We start from the raw sequence: 22,704 nt of genomic DNA, 5'->3' as shown, positions 1-22,704 counted from the left end.
CTATTGAACACTATCAAAGTGTTTAATCAGCTCCATTAAAACGAGGATCTTGCAGCAGAAAATATGAAAGCCCCTTGCAACGGGAATGACAGCTGTGGATGAATTTCACAATGTCCTATTGAAACAGTGACACACTGTGCAGACCAGCAAACGGCGCAGCGCGTCATTTTCGACTGCACTGTCCTCCGTCCCCCTGGTGGAGGGCTAGACCTCACGGCCCTCGACAACAGCACATTGCACTGGCTACAGCGCCTGGAGGGCGTTACATAATTTCTGCTGCCTCAAACGCAAAAGGAAGAAGACTGCACTGTTTGATCAGTGCAAAGACATACAGGTATGTAGGTTAATTGGCTGGGTAAATGTAAAAATTGTCCCTAGTAGGTGTAGGATAGTGTTAATGTACGGGGATCGCTGGGCGGCACGGACTTGGTGGGCCGAAAAAGGCCTGTTTCCGGCTGTATATAAACATAGCACAAAAAGTAAGGAAATTTGTGTTTGGTAGATTATTTCTTTGTTGTAACAATGCTTCTTGGCAATAAATCTTATACCGTTGGAAAGCCTGTTTATTTCCCTTTTAAATGGTGCCACATTTGTAAGGAACATGCATTTGTGGGATGAGCAGCAGAGCTGAGTATATGGGTTGCGCCCATGAAAAATTTGCCAAATCTCTGCCAATGCCAAACAGCTTATTCTGCCATTGACTCTTGTTCGGTGTTGTTTGGTGGATTGGATGATTGAAGTCTGAAGAAACAAGACATATTGGCAATTTAACAATTTATTCATTTAATAAACAGGAGCCACAGTAGCGTGTGGAAGAACCATACACAGCCACAACAGCCTGGCACCTCCTCCTCATGCTGGTCACCAGCCTGGTCACACACTGTTGTGGGATGGCATCCCATTCTTGTCAGCACCTGGGGGTACCAGAAGCTCAAAACAAGAGTCAATAGCAACAGCAGAATAAGCTGTTTGGCATTGGCAGAGAAGATTTGGCAAATTTTTCATGGGCGCAACCCATATACTCAGCTCTGCTGCTCATCCCACAAATGCATGTTCCTTACAAATGTGGCACCATTTAAAAGGGAAATAAACAGGCTTTCCAACGGTATAAGATTTATTGCCAAGAAGCATTGTTACAACAAATAAATAATCTACCAAACACAAATTTCCTTACTTTTTGTGCTATGTTTATATGATATGATATGATAACACTTTCACCAATGAAACAGGGACACTGCACTGTTTGAACAGTGCACTACTCACTGATAAGGCATGGACACACTGCACTGTTTGTCCAGTCCGACGCAATTCACTGCCTTTGGAAACCTACAGGGACAGTCTTGGTTACTTACGTGAGTGGATCACATTTGGAAGTGACAAAATCAACGATTGAGGTGCACTTTGCAGATAAGGGATTGGACACATTAGAGGCAGGAAACATGTTCATAATGTTGGGGGGAGTCCAGAACCAGGGGCCACCGTTTAAGAATAAGGGGTAGGCCATTTAGAATGGAGATGAGGAAAAACTTTTTCAGTCAGAGAGTTGTAAATCTGTGGAATTCTCTGCCTCAGAAGGCATTGGAGGCCAATTCTCTGAATGCTTTAAAGAGAGAGCTAGATAGAGCCCTTAAAGATAGCGGAGTCTTGGGGTAAGGAGAGAAGGCAGGAACGGGGTACTGATTGAGAATGATCAGCCATGATCACATTGAATGGCGATGCTGGCTCGAAGGGCCGAATGGCCTCCTCCTGCACCTATTGCCTATTGCTCGAGTTATGTGGCACAGAAACTGACCCTTTGGCCCAGCTCATCCATGCTGACCAATAGGTGAGCTGGTCCCATTGTGTGCGTTTGGCTCGTATCCCTCTTAACTTTTCTTCAAAACCCTTCTTCAGACTGAAAGACCAGGGGTGGGGGAATTGACTGGAGTTCAGAAAAGGCTAGAACAAATCACAGCCCACAACTGATAACCTCAGGAAGGGTGGAGTCCACAATGGCCCATTGTTGGCTGTGAAGGTGTGATAACAAGAGGGATACAAGGATGTGAACAGTGGAACTAGTAGGACCACTAGGGTGGGGGGGGGGGGGGGGGTAGGGTGGGGGGGGGGGGTAGGGTGGGGGGGGGGGGAGAGCAAATGCAGGAGTTACTTGAAATTAGGGAAATCAACTTTCACACTGCTGGGTTGTAAACTGCACAACCTTAGTGCAGCCCAGCAGCACAAGGATTAATCTCAGAGACACAAGAGACTGCAAATGCTGGAATCTAGAGGAACTCGTTGGGTCAGGCAGCATCTGTGGAGAATGGGCTGATGATGTTTCGGGTCGGGACCTTTTTAAACCGTCTCAGTTTAACTGAGTTTGTGGAAATGACGGTTTAAAACTTCCTCACACCGCTCCACATAAAACAATTATACTATTGAACTATTCAGGTCTGTCACATTACCCTTTGAAAATTCCCATCGAGGTATCTCTAGAAGGCTCTGTTAAATGAACCCTTGCCTGGTCTGAGTAGGAAAATAACTGCAGATGCTGGTACAAAGATATCACAACATACTGGAATAACTCAGTGGGTTTGAAGAAGGGTCTCGACCCGAAACGTCACCCATTCCTTCTCTCCAGAGATGCTGCCTGACCCGCTGAGTTATTCCAGCATTTTGTGATACCTTGCTTGTTCTGTGATTAGCATGCCTGAAGAAGGGTTCCGAGCCGAAACAGCATCTATTCCTTTTTTTCTCGAGATGCTGCCTGACCCATTGAGTTACTCCAGTATATTGTGCCTATCCGTAATCAGGCTTTTCCCTTTAACGTGACAGTCCAAAACAGCTTCACAATTTGCAACCTCTTCCATCCCTATCTGTAAAGCACAGTCTGTCTTTCCATCTCTGGCCTTTGTCCATCCATCCTCTTTCTCATCTGTATCAACTATAACCTAAGATAAATACAAAATGCTGGAGTAACTCAGCGGGACAGGCAGCATCTCTGGAGAGAAGGAATGGGTGACGTTTCAGGTCGAGACCCTTCTTGAGTCTGAAGAAGGGTCTCGATCCGAAGCGTCACACATTGTCCTTGTCCTCACCTTCCACCCCATCAGCCGTCACATACAGTATATAATCCTCCAACACTTTCGCCACCTCCGATGTGATCCCACTACTGGCCACATCTTCCCGTTCCCCCCGCAACTCCCTGGTCCACTCGTCCCTTCCCACCCAAACCACTCCCTCCCCAGGTACTTTCCCCTGCAACCACAGGAGATGCCACACTTGTCCCTTTACCACCCCCCTCAACTCCATCCAAGGACCCAAACAGTCTTTCCAGGTGAGGCAGAGGTTCACTTGCACCTCCTCCAACTTCATCTACTGTATCCGCTGTTCCAGGTGTCAACTTTTGTACATCTGCGAGATCAAGTGCAGGCTCGACGATCGTTTCGCTGAACACCTCTGCTCAGTCCGCCTAAACCTACCTGATCTCCCCAGCTGCTCAGCACTTTAACTCCCCCTCCCATTCCCAATCTGATCTTTCTGTCCTGGGCCTCCTCCATTGTCAGAGTGAGGCCCAGTGCAAATTGGAGGAACAGCACCTCATATGTCGCTTGGGTAGCTTACACCCCAGTGGTATGAACATTGACTTCTCTAACTTCAAATAGCCCTTGCTTTCCCTCTCTCTCCATCCCCTCCCCCTTCCCAGTTCTCCCACCAGTCTTACTGTCTCAGACTACATTCTATCTCTGTCCCGCCCACTCCCCTGACATCAGTCTAAAGAAGGGTCTCGACCCGAAAAGTCACCCATTCCTTCTCCCCAGAGATGCTGCCTGACCTGCTGAGTTACTCCAGCATTTTGTGTCTACCTTTGACCTGCCCCTCCTCCCTTCCAGCTTTCTTCCCCCCCACACTCAGTCTGAAGAAGACCCAAAATGTCTCCTATTGATGTTCTCCAGAGGATTAGTATAGTGTATTATTATTGTCACATGTACCGAGGTGCAGTGAACAGCTTTTTCATTGCGTGCTGTCCAGTCAGTGAAAGACTATACATGATTACGATCAAGCCGTCCACAGTGTGCAGACACAGGATAAAGGGAATAGCGTTTCGTGCAAGATAACTCGCTGAGTTACTCCAGCACTCTGAGTCTTCTTTCATAAACCAGCATCTGCAGTTCCTTGTCTCGACGTAACTGCCACAGTTTAAGAATAAGGGGTAGGCCATTTAGAACGGAGATGAGGAAAAACTTCTTCAGTCAGAGAGTTGTAAATCTGTGGAATTCTCTGCCTCAGAAGGCAGTGGAGGCCAATTCTCTGGATGCTTTCAAGAGAGAGCTAGATAGAGCTCTTAAAGATAGTGGAGTCAGGGGGTATGGGGAGAAGGCAGGAACGGGGTACTGATTGTGACTGATCAGCCATGATCACATTGAATGGCGGTGCTGGCTCGAAGGGCCGAATAGCCTAGTCCTGCACCTATTGTCTATTGTCAATTGCTTGAGGTTTGTGCCTGTGAGCAGTTAACAGCTTTAGCCACTAGGTGCCACCGTAGAGCACATCTTCCAGCACTGTGGCATTTCAGCTCCAGTTTTGTTATGCACTTAAGTGTACGAGTTATTAAAATAAATTAAAATGTTATTTAGAGAAACGGGCCATTCAGTTCACGTGTGTGCAAAGAAGATATGTTTGGGTGGTCGTGAGGGAAAGGTTAGTTAGTTAAGGAGAACGTACAGGACGATAGTGAAGGAAACAAAATAACCAGAGTCTGTCAGGAATGGACAGAACGTCTCAAATAAAAATATATTTACAATTCAAACCTGAGCTGGGAAAATGGTAAAAAGACACAGTTGAAGAAGGCTCCTATATGAACATGTGGCATTGGTAACAAGACTAATGGATGAATTGGTGGTTAAATAGAAATAAATCCAGCAAGCATTGGGAATTAAATATACCTGGGTACTTTTAAAAGAGACGAGTAAAATAAAAAATGAGAAGTTTGCCCAGATAATAAAGATGGGGTAAACCCAGTAGAGAGAAAGGATTTTCGCTTCAAATATTAAGTAAATTCAGTTTAGAAATAGCAAGTGGCAGAAATATTCTTACAGTTCAGAAGAGTTATGTTCATTAGTTCTAGGAGCAGAATTAGTTTGTTTGGCCCATCAATTCTACTCCGCCATTCAATCATGGCTGTTCTATCTTTCCCTCTCAACCCCATTCTCCTGCCTTCTCCCCATAACCCCTGACACCTGTACTAATCAAGAAAGTAATTCTACAGATTCACCACCCTTCCTCCTTCCTCCTTTCTAAAAGTACGCCCTATTATTCTGAGGCTGTGACCTCTGGTCCTTGACTCTCCCACTAGTGGGAACATCCTCTCCACGTCCACTCTATCCAGGCCTTTCACTATTTGGTAAGTTTGAATGAGGTCCCCTCTTATCCTTCTAAACTCCAGCGAGTACAGGCTCAGTGCCTTCAAACACTCAGCAAATGTTATCCCAATAATAATATTGTGGAACCACTGAGGGAATAGACTTTTAGATCCGACTTTTGCCAAGGAGAAAAAGTTAAGATGTTAGTATTTAGTTTAGTTTCGAGATACAGCATAGAAACAGGCTCTTCGGCCCACCAAGTCGATGCCGATCATCGATCATCCGTTCACACTAGTTCTCTGTTATCCCACCTTCTCATCCACTCCCCTACATGCTAGGAGCAATTAACAGAGGGCCAAGTAACCTACAAGCCCGCACATCTTTGGGATGAGTCCGGAGCACCCGGAGAAAACCCACGAGGTCTCGGGGAGAACATGCAAATTCTGTATTGACAGCAGTCGAGATCAGGATCAAACCTGGTTCTCAGGCGCTGTGATGCTCCACCAGATGCTCTGTGCTGTGCTGCCCTTCTGTCTACACTCTCTCTGTCATTTGTAACTATAATCCTGTCACACGGTATGTTGCTGGGGCAGCACAGTGGCACAGCAGTAGAGTTGCTGCCTTAGAGTGCCAAAGACCCGGGTTCGATCCTGACCACGGGCGCTGTCTGTACGGAGGTTGTAAGCTCTCCCTGTGACCTGTGTGTGGGTTTTCTCCGGGTGCTCTGGTTTCCTCCCACACTCCAAAGATGTACAGGTTTGTAGGTAAATTAGCTTCGGTACAATTATAAATTGTCCCTAGTGTGGAGGATAGTCTAGTCTACGGGGATCGCTGGTCAGCGCGGACTCAGTGGGACGAAGAGCCTGTTTCTGTGCTGTATCTGTAAACTAAACTAAACTAAACTTTAAATATTTAGCATTTTACTTTTTGCACTACCTGTTGTACTTGCGTATGGCTTGAATGCACTCAAACCTCTGTACCTCTTGCCTGATGGGAGAGGGGTAGAAGAGGGAGGAGTGACTGGGGTGAGACCGGTCCTTTTTCACTGCATCTTGGCACAGGGTGACAATAACAAACTGACACCATGCTGCCCGAGTGTTTGTAGCTTGTTCTGCTTCTGATTCAGATTCCCAGCCTCCATGAGTGCTGTTGCCAGCGACAATGCTCGATATCCTGCTTGTGAGGGTGTGAGTGAGTCATCATTGAGACTACTTCCTTGTGTTGCACAGTTTGAGCTGCTGCTGTGGCAGGTTTGCAGCAAGTAAGTACATTGGCAAAGCAAGTGCCTTAACGTTGCTAATTGTTTTTGGTGCAAGGAGACAAGATAAGGAGGTGATAGTGGTCTGTATGTAGCCGGCTTTGCTCACACCGCGCGGGCGGGACAGGCCGGGAGATGTTTATTTTATTTTAGTTTAGTTTATTTAGAAGTGTGGAAATGCACACCTCCATATTCAGGAACAGTTCCTTCAGGAGATGCATCTCCCGAGATGCTGCCTGACCTGCTGAGTTACTCCAGCATTTTGTGAATAAATCGATTTGTACCAGCATCTGCAGTTATTTTCTTATACAGTTCCTTCAGGCAACTGAATCAGCCTACCACAACTAGAGAGCGGTCCTAAACTACTATCTAGCTCTTTGATGACCCTCGGACTATCCTCGATCGGACTTTGCTGGCTTTATCTTGCACTAAACGTTATTGCCCTATCATGTATCTATACACTGTAAATGGCTCCATTGTAATCATGTTTTGTCTTTCTGCTGACTGGTTAGCATGAAACAAAAGCTTCTCACTGTACCGTGGCACGTGACAATCAACTAAGCTAACTAAACGAAACGAAACTTTTACTATCGTCCAGTACTTTCTTCTTGACTAACTAAATCTCCCCTCACTACAACTAAAGATAACAGAGCAGGGCAAGATAGACCATTTCGTCGAAATCACCTATACTGAAGTGTAGTACGCAAAGGAGCTATTTTAGTAGTCAAAGTCCACCATCCGTTATGCCTCTCGCAGTGTAACCAGTGTTTTGGGGGAACAGTATGTGTGATGATACCATAAAAATGCACAATATATCTCATCTATCAATTCATACTTTTGTTATTTTTCTTTTTAAATGTTTCTGCAAGTTTCTGCCCACTAAAATGGTGCCATGACATACTACGATTTTTAGGGTCGAGTGGACTATCTTGCTCTGCTCTGTTATCTTTGACTAAACCTTCCTCCTAACTATTTAGTTGGAGTCCCCAACTTCAGTTTACTTTAGTTTAGTTTAGTTCATTATTGTTAGTGCTTTCTTGGCCTTTGCTTTGATGTGGACAGTCCAGGACAAGTTGCCGGTGATATTTACTCCTGGGAATTTGAAGCTTTCAACCATCAGTGCTGTCAATGCAAACCGAGATACGTTTACTGCTTCGCTTCCTGAAGTCGATCACTGTCTACTTTGTCTTGCTGTCAGTGAGAGAAAAGTTGTGCCAATGCTGGTTTATGCCCAAAGATGGACACAAAGTGCTGGAGTAGCTCAGCAGGTCAGGCAGCACCTCCGGAGAAAAAGAATAGGTGATGTTTCAGGTTGGTCCCCATCTTCAGGCTGAAAGAAGGAGGGGCGGCAGGAGGTAGGAAAAGGCCAGAACAAAACAGGGCTGGTAGCAGATGAGAGAGAGATTCTCCTCTTGGCACCAGGTCTCACATGTTGGTGAGGCCCCATTTAGACTATTGTGTTCAGTTCTGGGCACAATGTTATAGAAAAGATACTGTCAACCTGGAAAAGATGCAGAGAAGATTTACGAGGATGTTGCCAGGTCAAGAGGGCCTGAGCTATAGGGAGAGGTTGAGCAGGCTAGGACCTTATTCCTTGGAGCACAGGAAAATGAGGGGTGATTCTATAGGGATGTACAAAATCGTTAGAGGACTAAGTCAGGTAAACGCACAGTCTCTTGCCCAGAGTTGGGGAATTGAGAACCAGAGGTTTAAAGTGAAGGGGTAAAGATTTAATAGTAACACGAGGGGTAACTTTACACACTACAGGTGTATGGAAAGAGCTGCCGGAGGTGGTAGTTAAGGTAGGTACTATCACAAAGTTTAAGAAACAATTAGACAGCTACAAGGATAGGGTAGATTTAGAGGGATATGGGCCAAACGTCGGCAGGTGCGACTAGTGTAGATAATAATATATTCCTTTATTCGTCCCATACCGGGGAAATTTACAAATGGGACATGTTGGTCAGTGTGGGCAAGTTGGGCCGAAGGATGGTCATGCTATATGACTCAATGACTCTATAACTCTATAACTCTATGACACTGTGACTCTGTGACTCTGTGACTCTATGACACAACAACACGATGACTCTATCACTATGACTCTGTGACTCTATCACTCTGTGACTCTGTGACGATGACTCTATCACTGTGACTCTGTCACTCTATCACTCTGTGACTCTATGACGATGACTCCTGGGGGGACAGGGCTTTCTCCATCGCTGCTCCCACCCTCTGGAACTCACTACCTCAAACCATCAGAGACTCCTCCTCACTCACCACATTCAAAACATCACTGAAGTCTCACCTGTTCAACACTGCCTTCAACCACTGACCGTCGCCTCACCTTATTCTTCCTTTTCTGTTCGTTTATTTATTTATTTTTATGTCTTATTTACCATGTAAAGCGTCTTTGAGTGTCTAGAAAAGCGCTATACAAATGTAATGTATTATTATTATTATTATTATTATTATTATTATTATGACTCTATCACTCTGTGACTGTCACTCTATGACTCTATCTATCAATCTGTGACTCTATGACTGTGTGATTCTGTGACTCTTTAACTCTTTGAGTCTATGACACTACAACACTATGACTCTATCACTATGACTCTGTGACTCTATGACTGTGACCCTATCACTGTGACTCTATCACTCTGTGACTCTATGTCTATAACTATCACTCTGTAACTCTGTGACTCTATGACTGTGTGATTCTGTGACTCTTTAACTCTTTGACTGTATGACACTACAACACTATTTCTCTATCACGATGACTCTGTGACTCTATGACTCTGTGACTCTATCACTATGACTCTATGACTGTGACTCTATCACTTTGTGACTCTATCACTATGACTCTATGACTCTATGGCTTTATCACTCTGTGACTCTGTGACTCTATGACTATGTCTCTAGCACTATGACTCTATGCCAATATGACTATATGACTATGACTCTGACTCTATGACTCTGTGACTCTATGATTCTGTGTCTCCATCACTCTGTGACTATGACTTTGTGTCTCCATCACTCTGTGACTCTATGACTGTGACTCTGTGACTCTTTGACTATAGAAACATAGAAATTAGGTGCAGGAGTAGGCCATTCAGCCCTTCGAGCCTGCACCGCCATTCAATAAATGGGCGGCACGGTAGCGCAGCGGTAGAGTTGCTGCTTTACAGCGAATGCAGCGCCGGAGACTCAGGTTCGATCCTGACTACGGGTGCTGCACTGTAAGGAGTTTGTACGTTCTCCCCGTGGCCTGCGTGGGTTTTCTCCGAGATCTTCGGTTTCCTCCCACACTCCAAAGACGTACAGGTATGTAGGTTAATTGGCTGGGTAAAATGTAAAAATTGTCCCTAGTGGGTGTAGGATAGTGGACGGACTTGGAGGGCCGAAAAGGCCTGTTTCCGGCTGTATGTATATGATATGATAATATGATCATGGCTGATCATCCAACTGAGTATCCCGTACCTGCCTTCTCTCCATACCCCCTGATCCCTTTAGCCACAAGGGCCACATCTAACTCCCTCTTAAATATAGCCAATGAACTGGCCTCAACTACCTTCTGTGGCAGAGAATTCCACAGATTCACCACTCTCTGTGTGAAAAACAACTTTCTCATCTCGGTCCTAAAAGACTTCCCCCTTATCCTTAAACTGTGACCCCTGGTTCTGGACTTCCCCAACATCGGGAACAATCTTCCTGCATCTAGCCTCTCCAACCCCTTAAGAATTTTGTAAGTTTCTATAAGATCCCCCTTATATATATATATTATATATATATATAGACTATGACTCTATCACTTTGTGACTCCATGACTATGTCTCCCCCAGCACCTGGCTTTGGCCACAGGGTAAAGTGACCGGTCGGTGACACGGTCCTGAAGCCATGGCGATGTGGCAGAGACGGGCGGCGGACGAGGCTCTCGGCATCAACGTCACGGCGGTCAGAAGTTTGCAGGAGCTGCTGAAGAGCAGCCTGGGGCCGCTGGGTGCGGTGAAGATGCTGGTGTCGGAGGCCGGTGAGGTGAGGATGACCAAGAGCGGAGGGGTCCTGTTGCGGGAGATGCAGCTGCAACACCCCACCGCCTCCCTCGTGGCCCGGGCGGCGGTGACCATGGGCGAGACGGCGGGTGATGGCGTCATCTCCGTGGTGCTGCTGGTGGGCGAGATGCTGAGGCGGGCCGAGCTCCTCGTCTCAGAGGGAGTCCACCCCAGGACCATCGTGGAGGGGCTGGAGGCGGCCAAGGAGGCAGCCATCAATTGCCTGGACGAGTTGTGGGAGGACGAGGAGGACTCCATCATGAGGAAGGTGGCACGGACTTCCCTTGGCACCAAGCTCTGCCCAGAGCTGGCCGAGGGTCTGACCGACCTGGTGGTGGCGGCGGTGATGGCCATCTCTCAGGGGAGGAGGCCCGTGGACCTGAGGCTGGTGGGCCTGGTGGAGATGAGGCAGGGGGCGGAGTTGAACACAGCGCTGGTCAAAGGGCTGGTGCTCGAGCACGGTGCCCGTCAGCCTGGCATGTCGAGGCGGGTGGAGGACGCCTTCATCCTCGCCCTCAATGTGGCGTTGGAGCTCGAGAGGCCGAGGGACGGCGTAAGCTGCTTCTACAAGGGAGTGGAGGAGCGGGAGAGCTTCGCCAAGGCGGAGAGACGCACCGTCCACGAGAGGGTGGACAAGATCCTTGCGCTGAAGAGGGAGGTGTGCGGCCCCTCGGGCAAGGGCTTCGTGGTGGTCAACCAGAAGGGCATTGACCCCTTGGCACTGGAGGCTCTCGCCAGGGAAGGCGTGCTGGCTCTGAGGAGAACCAAGAGGAGAGACATGGAGAGGCTGCCGCTGGCCTGTGGCGGGCAGACGGTGAGCTCTGTGTTGGACCTGACCGCGGAGATCCTGGGCCAGGCCGGCCTGGTGCACCAGGAGACCACGGGAGAGAGCAGGTACACCTTCATCGAAGGTTGCCACCACCCCCGCTCCGTCACCGTGGTGATCAGAGGCCCCAACCAGCACGCCACCGGCCAGCTGCGGGAAGCGGTGCGGTGCGGCATGCGGGCGGTGAAGAACACCTTGGAGGACGGCTGTGCCATGCCGGGGGCCGGGGCGGTGGAGATACGCATCGGTAATTGGCTGGCCAACCACGTCACGCCCAAGGTGAAGGGCGCGGCCAGGCTGGGCTTCCGCGCTTTCGCCGACGCCATCCTCGTCATTCCAAAGACGTTGGCGCAGAACGCGGGCCACCACCCACAGGAGACGGTGGGCAAGGCTCTGGAGGCAGAGGAGAGGACCGTCTTCCCGGTGGGCATCGACCTGTCCACTGGTGGGCTGATCGAAGGTTGGGAAACCCCCATCTGGGATAACGCCACGGTCAAACACCAACTGATACGCACCAGCACCGCCATCGTCAGCAACATTCTCCTGGTGGACAACATCGTCGCGACAGGAACAGCATCAACAAAGTCTCTATAGGGTGATGGAGGAGCACCACATGGTGCCGGAGTAACTCAGCCGCTCCACGGTCAGGCAGCATCTCCGGAAAACATGGATCGGTAACGAATCGGCTTGGAACCCTTCTTCAGCCCTTTGGCCCAACTCGGACAAGATGTCTATAAAAAAATTTTTTTTTTAATGCAAAGTCAGTCTGAGCCACGAGTAGCCCCTTCAACCAAGCTGGGCCCTGGCCGCCATCATACTCCCCACACATTGACCCACCTCCATCGTTCTTCCCCACTCCCCCGTGGGGGTTCATGGGATCCATAAAGGCACGCCAGTCGTTTGATTCTATTGGATAATAAACCTGTCACTCATATGTTGAGCAGGCGCTGTCATCCCATTGGACACAGCGGCCTTGCCGTCTCCACATCCTAAGGAGATGGCCTACCAGGCTCGGTCATTAGCAGGGTTTTACTATAAATATGCCTGATGCTGGAGCCAGTTACTAACCCATCGAACCCACAATACATTGGCTGCTTGGCACAAGATGTCCATCCAAGCTAACCTCATTTGCCTGCGTTTGACAACTCCCCCTCCCATTCCCAGTCTGACCTTTCTGTCATGGGCCTCCTCCAGTGCTATAGTGAGGCCCACCGCAAATTGGAGGAACAGCACCTCATATTTCGCCTGGGCAGCTTGCAGCCCAGTGGTATGAACATCGACTTCTCCAACTTTAGATAGTTCCTCTGTCCCTCTCTTCCCCTCCTCCTTCCCAGATCTCCCTCTATCTTCCTGTCTCCACCTATATCCTTCCTTTGTCCCGCCGCCCTGACATCAGTCTGAAGAAGGGTCTCGACCCGAAACGTCACCCATTCCTTCTCTCCTGAGATGCTGCCTGACCTGCTGAGTTACTCCAGCATTTTATGAATAAATACCTTCGATTTGTACCAGCATCTGCAGTTATTTTCTTATATTATATCTCTCTCAGCCATGTTTGCTGTCCATGTACCTGTCCAAATGTTTCATTAACGGTAATCGTACCAGCCCTACGTTCCAATTATGCACCACCCTCTTAGTAAAAGGGTCCTCTATTAAATCAGGTTTCTCTTTCATCGTTCCCCTCTCACCTGCAGCCTATGCTCTCGAGTTGCAGACTCGCCCATTATAGTTGTGTGTAAGAGGCTTTTAGATGGGCAAGTGGACACGCAGGGAATACAGCGGTATGGATCACGTGCGGGCAGATGAGATTGATCTTGGCATCACATTTGGCACAGATACTGTGGGCCAAAGTGCCTGTCCCTGTGCTATCCTGTTTTATGTTTTATGTTCTAAATATGTTTTACTATCACAGATGATTAAACCTTGAATTTTGCTCCAGTTCCCTGCATTACACTTCCCCCAGTGCTCTCCCTGAATGGTGTCATGGCTAATCTTTGATTTAATTCCATCACCTTTGGGAGTCTAGACACTAGGAACTGCAGATGCTGGAATCTCTCACAGAACACAGCGGCACGGTGGCGCGGCGGTAGAGTTGCTGCCTCACAGCGAATGCAGCGCCGGAGACTCAGGTTCGATCCTGACTACGGGCGCCGTCTGTACGGAGTTTGTACGTTCTCCCCGTGACCTGCGTGGGTTTTCACCGAGATCTTCGGTTTCCTCCCACACTCCAAAGACGTACAGGTATGTAGGTTAATTGACTGGGTAAAAGTAAAAATTGTCCCTAGTGTGTGTAGGATAGTGTTAATGTACGGGGATCGCTGGGCGGCGCGGACTCGGTGGGCTGAAGGGCCTGTTTCCGTGCTGTATCTCTAAAAATAAAATTTTAAACCACAAAGTGCTGGAGTATCTCTCAGGTCTTAGAAAAGTCTTTCAATCTCTGATTAAAGATCAACGCTTGACATTTTGCAGAATAGAATTACAATTTTCTGTGCTTCAAAATGTTTCTTACATTTTTCCCCTGAAGCCCGCCTCTTACTTAATAATAAAAATAGGCGCAAAGTGCTGGAGGAAGGGCACGGTGGCACAGCGGTAGAGTTTCTGCCTTACAGCACTAGAGACCCGGCTTCCATCCTGGCTACGGGTGCTGTCCGTAAGGAGTTTGTACGTCCTCCCTGTGACCGAGTGGGTTTTCTCTGGGTGCTCGGGCTTCCTGCCGCACCCCAAAGAGGTGCGGGTTTGTAGGTTAATTGGCTTCTGTAAATTGGCCCTAGTGTGTAGGATGTGAAACTGGGATAACGTAGAACTAATGTGCGGATGATTGATGGTCGGCGTGGACTCAGTGGGCCGAAGGCCTGTTTCCACGCTGCACCTCCAAACTAAACTAAACTAACTCAGCGGGTCAGGTATCATCTCTTGGTAGGCGATGTTTCGGGCCGGGAACATACTTCAACCAGCATCTGCAGTTACTTGTTTCTCTAACTTTATAACCATTTTCTCCTAATCCTGATCTCATTTGCCAGCAGGTGAGAGCCTCTCTCTCTTCACCCATTAAATACATTAAATAAACAATTCGGGGAGGGTGCAGGTTATTTTTACTTAAATCCCCTTTCAAGAATATATGTAGAGTGAATGTGTATTCTGCTGCCTCCCTTTAAAATAAACTTCAATTAGCAATGTTTATCTTTAGAAATTCCTCATTCTTCAGTTGGAGAGATTTCTCCCTTCCCCCAGTAACGGCAAGCATTTACACGATTGAGATTAGCAAGCAAGCTATTGTAGCCACAACAGTTGGTGCAAGGCAAGAGAGGCTGTACTGAGCAGCTGGCATGCTGAACGATGGGGTCTGTTCCATTGTTCTCCTCTCCACCTCTTTCTCAAATGGGACTAGCATAGATGGGGCACCTTGGTCGGCATGGACGGGTTGGGCTGAAGGGCCTGTTTCTGTGCTGTAACGACACTGCAAGCATGGACAGAGAGGCAAACAGCTCCTGGAGCTGTTCCTTCATCACAGTGGCGCAGCTGGTAGAGCTGCTGCCTCACGGCGCCTGAGACCCGGGTTGGGATTCCAGCATCTGCACCTCATCGTGTCGAGACTCCCTCCTCAGCCTGATTTAAAACAATTTTAATCTCCACATAAAATTCTATCATACTACTAGACCAAGTGGACCCGTTGGGCCCAAACCTCTCCTGCATTGGTGCAGCACCCACTCCTACCCCCTTACCGCACCACCCCCCCTCCTTCCCCCCCTACCCATCTCCCTCCCTCCCTCCCCTTCCCCTCCCCCTTCCCCTCCCCCCCACTCCATCCCCCTCAACCCCTCTTATCCTCCCTCCCTCCCTCTCTAGGAGATAGATTTAAACTTTGAAATATGAATAACTTTTAAAATATAATTTCAATGAAACTCCTTCCATTAGCACCAAAGGGATGACGATGAGTAAGGTGGGCCTACAATTATCTTGCTATCGTGTACCGTTTTGGCTGTAGTTCAGGAACAAACAAACAAACAAACAAACGAGAGTTTTAGTATATAGATATCAGTCTTTCTAGAGGCCATTTTAATCACATATTAAGGGCGGCACAGCGGTGCAGTGTCTCACAGCTCCAGAGACCCGGCTTCGATTCTGACCGTGAGTGCTGTCTGTGTATGGAGTTTAAACGTTCTCCCTGCGATCACATGGGATCCCACCGGGTGCTCTGGTTTTCTCCCACATCTCAAAGACGTGCAGGTTTGTAGGTTAAAATTGCCATTGGTGTGTAAGGAGTGGCTGTGATAGTGGCATAACACAATGTGAACAGGTGATGGATGGTCGGCAGGGACTCAATGGCCGAAGGGTCTGTTTCCGTGCTCCATCTCTATCCTTGGAATGGACATAACAGTAGAGCAAGGTGATCTGACCAGCACTCTGCACCACTTATGGTAGCTCCATCTGATAACAGGAGCCTGGTACACAGTGAAATGTGGGTCTTCCAGTGACTGAGGAGACAGACAATAGACAATAGGTGCAGGAGGAGGCCATTCGGCCCTCAAGCCAGCACGGCCATTCAATGTGATCATGGCTGATCATTCTCAATCAGTACCCCGTTCCTGCCTTCTCCCCATACCCCCTGACTCCGCTATCCTTAAGAGCTCTATCTAGCTCTCTCTTGAATGCATTCAGAGAATTGGCCTCCACTGCCTTCTGAGGCAGAGAATTCCACAGATTCACAACTCTCTCACTAGGGCCCTGTACAACTGCAGAAGGACCTCTTTGCTCCTATACTCAACTCCTCTTGTTATGAAGGCCAACATTCTAAATGGCCTACCCCTTATTCTTAAACTGTGGCCCCTTGTTCTGGACTCCCCCAACATTGGGAACATGTTTCCTGCCTCTAACGTGTCCAACCCCTTAATAATCTTATACGTTTCGATAAGATCTCCTCTCATCCTTCTAAATTCCAGTGTATACAAGCCTAGTCGCTCCAGTCTTTTAACATATGACAGTCCCGCCATTCCGGGAATTAACCTAGTAAACCTACGCTGCACGCCCTCAATAGCAAGAATATCCTTCCTCAAATTTGGAGACCAAACCCGCACACAGTACTCCAGGTGCTGTCTCACTAGGGCCCTGTACAACTGCAGAAGGACCTCTTTGCTCCTATACTCAACTCCTCTTGTTATGAAGGCCAACATTCCATTGGCTTTCTTCACTGCCTGCTGTACCTGCATGCTTCAGGAACAAAAGGAGCATGATATGACACCAAGCTCAAAGGTGTTTTTAAATCTCAGAGCAGAAGAAAAGTTTTAAGGTTACGAAAAGAGGGTGGCACGGTGGCACAGCGGTGGAGTTGCTGCCTTACAGCACCAGAGACCCGGGTTCAACCCTGACCTCGGATGAAGTCTGTGTGGAGTTTGCACGTTCTCCCTGTAACCGCGTGGGTTTTCTCCGGATGCTCCGGTTTCCTCCCACTTTCCAAAGACGTGCAGGTTTGCAGGTTAATCGGCTTTGATAAAGTTGCAAAACTGACCCTGTGTGCAGGATATTGTTAGTGTACAGAGATCGCTGATTGGCATGGACTCGGTGGGCCAAAGGATCTGTTTCCACGCTGTGTCTTTAAACTAAACTAAACTAATCTAAACGCATTCCAAAAATGTGCAGTGTGGAAATGTCCAATATTAGAGGGCATTGCTTTACATTTAGAAGGGGCAAAGTTTATAGAAGGTTTGCGGGGCAGGTTTGTACATGGAGAGTGGTGGATGCCTGGGGTGGTGGACGAGGCAAATACAAGAGTGGCGCTTCAAAGAACTTTTGATAGGCACGTATACAGTATACAGGAAATGGAGGAATATGGATCATGTGTGGACAGAGGTTAGTTTAACATGGCATCTTATTCAGCACAGACTGATGTGGGAGAGAGAGCGTGATCCTGTGCTGTACTACATGTAATTAGTGATTGAAAGTGAGACATGACCAGTGTTTAATAGATCAGATAGATGTGAAGGAAAGGGGGTTAACACTGGTGCATGTGTAAATGACTAACACAAATAAGGAGGCACCAGGAACTGCAGATGCTGGATAACAGAAAAACACAATAGAAACATAGAAACATAGAAAATAGGTGCAGGAGTAGGCCATTCGGCCCTTCGAGCCTGTACGCACCGCCATTCAATATGATCATGGCTGATCATCCAACTCAGTATCCCATACCTGCCTTCTCTCCATACCCCCTGATCCCTTTAGCCACAAGGGCCACATCTAACTCCCTCTTAAATATAGCCAATGAACTGGGCTCAACTACCTTCTGTGGCAGAGAATTCCACAGACTCACTACTCTCTGTGTGAAGAAATGTTTTCTCATCTCGGTCCTAAAAGACTTCCCCCTTATCCTTAAACTGTGACCCCTTGTTCTGGACTTCCCCAACATCGGGAACAATCTTCCCGCATCTAGCCTGTCCAACCCCTTAAGAATTTTGTAAGTTTCTATAAGATCCCCCCTCAATCTTCTAAATTCCAGCGAGTACAAGCCGAGTCTATCCAGTCTTTCTTCAATGTGCAGAGGTAACTCGGGGAGTCAGGCAGCAACTCTCAGTGATTCCTGCTGCTCTCCCACTCTTCAAGAGACGGGTCCCGACCCAAAACATCACCTATCCTCGTTCTCCAGAGACGCTGCCCGACCCGCTGAGTTTGCGGTGGCATCCTGTTGCTTAGAATAAAAGTGATGAGGCAGATTGGATGGCGCAGCGGTAGAGTTGCTGCCTTACAGCGCCAGAGACCAGGGATCGATCCTGACTACACGCGCTGTCTGTACGGAGCTTTTTCACGTTCTCCCCGTGACTGCGTGGGTTTTCACCGGGTGCTCCAGTTTCCTCCCACACTTCAAAGATGTACAGGTTTTATAGGCTAATTGGCTTGTGTAAAATTGTGAAATTGTGAGATTGTGTGTACGATAGTGCTAGTGTAAGGGGTGGGCCTAAAATTATCTCGCTATCGTGTACCGTTTTGGCTGTAGTTCAGGAACAAACAAACAAACAAACAATAGTTTTAGTATATAGATATCAGTCTTTTCCAGAGGCCAGCAGCGGCAGTGTCTACGCCCGCCCCGAATCGCGGGGCTTGGGTCGGCCCGCCGCGGACTTTTCACCGTCCGGCGCGGCCTGAAATAGGCCGCGGGATTTTCTCTGCCCGGCGGGGGCTTCAATGTCGGGAGCCCCGACCGCTCCGACGTGCAGCGGCAGCGTCTTTGCCCGCCCCGGATTGTGGGGCTTGGGTCGGCCCACTGCGGACCTTTCACCGTCCGGTACGGCCTGGTACGTGGCAACTTCAGCAGCCTGACCGCGGGAGAAGACGGCAGGGGAAGAGAAAAGACATTCTGGCCTTCCATCACAGTGAGGAGGTGACTGGAGAAGTGTGATGGATGTTTCTCTTTTTTTGTTTGTTTTGTGTTGGTTTGTGATTGTGTGTGTAATTGCTTATTTTTATTGCTCTTATTGTTGGACAGTGGGTGACAAAATCTCATCAAAAAAGACTTGTTTTTTTGGATGACAATAAAGGTTATTCTGATTCTGATTCTGATTCTGATCGCTGGTCGGGCCGGACTCGGTGGACAAAGGGCCTGTTTCCTCGCTGTATTTTTAGTCTAAAGTCTAAATGAAAGTCTGAATGATTCTGCCTTGTTTCCCCAGAGTTCAGATTAGTTTAGAGACACAACACAGAATCAGGCCATTCAGCCCACTGAGTCCGCGTCGACCTGCGATTGCCGTACACGAGTTCTTTCCTACACACAATAGGGGCAATATTTTTTTACAGAAGCCAATTAACTTACAAACTTATGTCTTTGGAATGTGGGAGGAAACCAGAGCGCCCGGAGAAACCCACGCGGTCACCGGGAGAACGTGCAAACCCCATACAGACAGCACCCGTAGTCAGGATCGGTCCTGGGTCTCTGGCGCTGTGAGGCAGCAACTCTACCGCTGCGCCACCGTGCCGTTACTCCAGTACTGTGCCTCTCTTTTTGCTCTAAAGTTCGAGCCAGGCTTCAGGGGAAAAAGGCAGGAAACATTTTCAAGCGCAGAAAAATCATAATTCTATTCTGCAAATGTTGATCCCCAGTCGGTGATCGAAAGACTGTTCAAGACCAGAGAAGTGTGGATTGACCCGGGTCTCTGGCGGTGTGAGGCAGCAACACGATCGCTGCACCTCTGTGTGTGTTTACGGTGGAAGGGGTCTGTTTGCAGGCTGGAGACCAGTGAGGCGGGCAGCTGAGAGAATCGAATGACTGGTTCAAATCGCGGTCTGAGCAGTCTTTCACACACCCTCTGTCACTCCTGCAGCTGTCGGTGGGCTGCAGAGTGCCCCTGCCACCTGCCACACTGCACACACCCAGTAACAGGAGGCTCCACGCACCTTCTAAATTTAGCCTCGGGCATTAGCTGCAGTTAAAAGACGTAAGAAATAAGTTATTGCTTCAGATTCCTCCCTATTTAGAGAAGCATAAAACAAATGCAGATGACAGAAGCATGCCTTAGCTACGCTGAACGTTGTGTGTTATTTACCAGCCAATTATCTGACAATAGTAATCACCCACAAGTATATTCATCACCTTCAGGTAATGCACGGTTCAAAATCACTGAGGCTCCACCAAAGTATATAGATCATAGATGGACACAAAGTGCTGGAGTAACTCAGTGGGTCAGGCAGTATCTCTGGAGAAAAAGGATGGGTGATGTTTCGGGTCTGGACAGCTTCTTCAGATGCTGCCTGACCCACTGAGCACTTTATGTCTTTCTTCGGTGTATACCAGCATCTACAGTTCCTTTCTGCACAACATCATGTATACACAGATTGTAGAACAGGAACAGTGCCCTTAGATAAACTAAATCCAGTCTGAAGAGAGGTCCTGACCTGAAGAAACGTCACCTATCCGTGTTCTCCACGGATGCTGTCTGACCCGCTGAGTTACTCCAGCACTTTGCCTCTTTTTTTGTAAAACAGCGTCTGCAATTCCTTTTGTCCTAGATTCTAAACTAATCTCACCTGCCTGCATGTGATCCATACCCCTCGATATCCATGTGTCTATCGAAAAGCCTCTTAAATGCCGCTCCACCACCAAAGCTGGCGGATCGTTTCCAGGTACGCACCACTCTCTGTGTAAGAAGCTTTACCCCGCACATCTCCTTTAAACGTTTCCCCCCTCACCTTAAAGATATACCCTCTAGACGTTGACATTTCCACCATGGGGAAACGGTTCTGACTGCCCCATCTATGCCCCGCGTACATAGGTTTCTATATTGGCGTTCCAGGCACCCACCACCCTCTGTGTCAAAAAACATTGCCCCACACATTTCCTTTCATATATTTCTATAAGATCCCTCCTCGGCCTCCAGCACTCCAAAGAAAACAGTCCAAGTTTGTCCAACCCGGAAAGAGGCATTTCTTCACACAGAGAGTGATGAGTCTGTGGAATTCTCTGCCACAGAAGGTAGTTGAGGCCAGTTCATTGGCTATATTTAAGAGGGAGTTAGATGTGGCCCTTGTGGCTAAAGGGATCAGGGGGTATGGAGAGAAGGCAGGTACAGGTTACTGAGCTGGATGATCAGCCATGATCATATTGAATGGTGGTACAGGCTCGAAGGGCCGAATGGCCTCCTCCTGCACCTATTTTCTATGTTTCTATGTTTATGTTTCTAGGCCACTCGTGCCATCCAGCCCGTGTTGACTCCCTGTGGGGTGATGGTACTGCAATGAATGATAGTAGACCTTCTTCCTGGATCAGGTTGACTGAGAGTCGCCACGTTCTAGCACCTTCTCACCTCCCTTCGGTCTCAATCCTCTAAAAAAGACTTTTGGACAGATCTGGAATGACCTGTCAGAGAGAGCGAGAGAAAACTAGAGCGGTCCTGACCTCCCATCTACCTCATTGGAGACCATCGGACTATCTTTAATCGGACTTTACAGAACTTTATCTTGCACTAAACGTTATTCCCTGTATCTGAACACAGTGGATGGCTTGACTGTAATCATGTACAGTCTTTCCGCTGACTGGACAGGACGCAACATCAATGTTTTTCATTATACCTTGAAACACATGACAATAAACTAAACTAAACTAAAGTGGAGACAATTTTGACTTTTAAAAGACATTTGCTCAGATATATGGATAGGAAGGATTTAGAGGGCTATGGGCCAAATGCAAGCAAAAAGAACTATCCCAATATGTTAACATGGTTGACTTGGACAAGATGGGCCGAAGGGCCTGTTCCGGTGCTGAACGGTCCTATGACACATAAGAGGGTCATTCGGCCCATCAGGCCACCCTCTTTGCCCTATTCCCTGTAGCCCTGCTACTTAAGCTCGCTCATGTGACCAGCAGCTCTACCACTGCGCCACTCTGCTGCCCTATATATAATATAAATTATATTGCTTGAATATAAATCCTTCGCTGCGATCAGCTGGCCTCCAGTTTTAAATCCAGTGATGGATCTGAACAAACAAGTCCCAGAGCCTGGGTGCTTGGCGTGGGCAGAGAGTGGGCATGGTGAGGCCATTACATCATCACAACAACGCACACGAGCGTGCCCCCTGTCTACAAGCCCTGGCTAAATCACCCGTGTCCATCCACACCATACAAAGCAACATGAAGCTCACTCTGCTCAACATCCGGTCCCTCAACAATAAAAGCCTCATTCTAAATGACTTCATCCTGGAAAATAAACTGGACTTCCTCTGTCTGACAGAAACCTGGCAACAACCTCTGGATTACCTCTCACTCAACCTCACTACACCCAACGGATACTCCTACATCAATAAACCACGCTCGGAAGGCCGAGGTGGTGGGATTGCCGTAATTCACCGACAGGACTTCAAGATCAACCTCATCTCCATCTCATCTGCTCCGTCATTTGAACACCTGGCTTTCAAACTCTCTGGCCACACAAAATTAGTCATGGCAGTTGTCTACCGCCCTCCCAAACCACACCCATCATTCCTTTCTGACTTCTCTGACTTTCTGACCCAGTTCTGTTCTCTCTCCCCCTCAATCCTCCTCCTCGGTGATTTCAACATCCACATGGACTCCACTGACTCCACAATAACCGCTGACTTCACTGAAATACTCAACTGCTTTAACCTCACTCAACGCGTAAATTTTCCCACCCATAACCGTGGGCACATTCTGGACCTTGTCTGCTGCACTGGACTAAATCTACATCACCTCTCTGGCTCCGACCCCACCCTCTCTGATCACTTAGCCATCACCAT

At 48.2% G+C, this 22,704-nt stretch overlaps 1 pseudogene across 2 annotated transcripts; it reads left to right on the top strand.

Annotated features, from left to right (window-relative positions):
* Positions 1–286: 286 nt before the first annotated feature.
* LOC144592883 (T-complex protein 1 subunit zeta pseudogene) lies at positions 287–12,756 on the top strand (annotated as a pseudogene). 2 transcript variants are annotated; one of them, XR_013547186.1, is made up of 2 exons: positions 287–334; positions 10,437–12,756. The product of XR_013547186.1 is annotated as a T-complex protein 1 subunit zeta pseudogene, transcript variant X2 (transcript). The 2 variants fall into 2 exon arrangements; XR_013547185.1 differs by lacking the exon at positions 287–334 and adding an exon at positions 6,562–6,600.
* Positions 12,757–22,704: the final 9,948 nt, after the last annotated feature.

The sequence above is a fragment of the Rhinoraja longicauda genome, chromosome 4 (assembly GCF_053455715.1).
Source record: "Rhinoraja longicauda isolate Sanriku21f chromosome 4, sRhiLon1.1, whole genome shotgun sequence".
Taxonomy (NCBI): Eukaryota; Metazoa; Chordata; class Chondrichthyes; order Rajiformes; family Arhynchobatidae; genus Rhinoraja; species Rhinoraja longicauda.
Note: the sequence above shows the minus strand (reverse complement) of the source record. Positions and strands in the feature narration are given on the sequence as shown.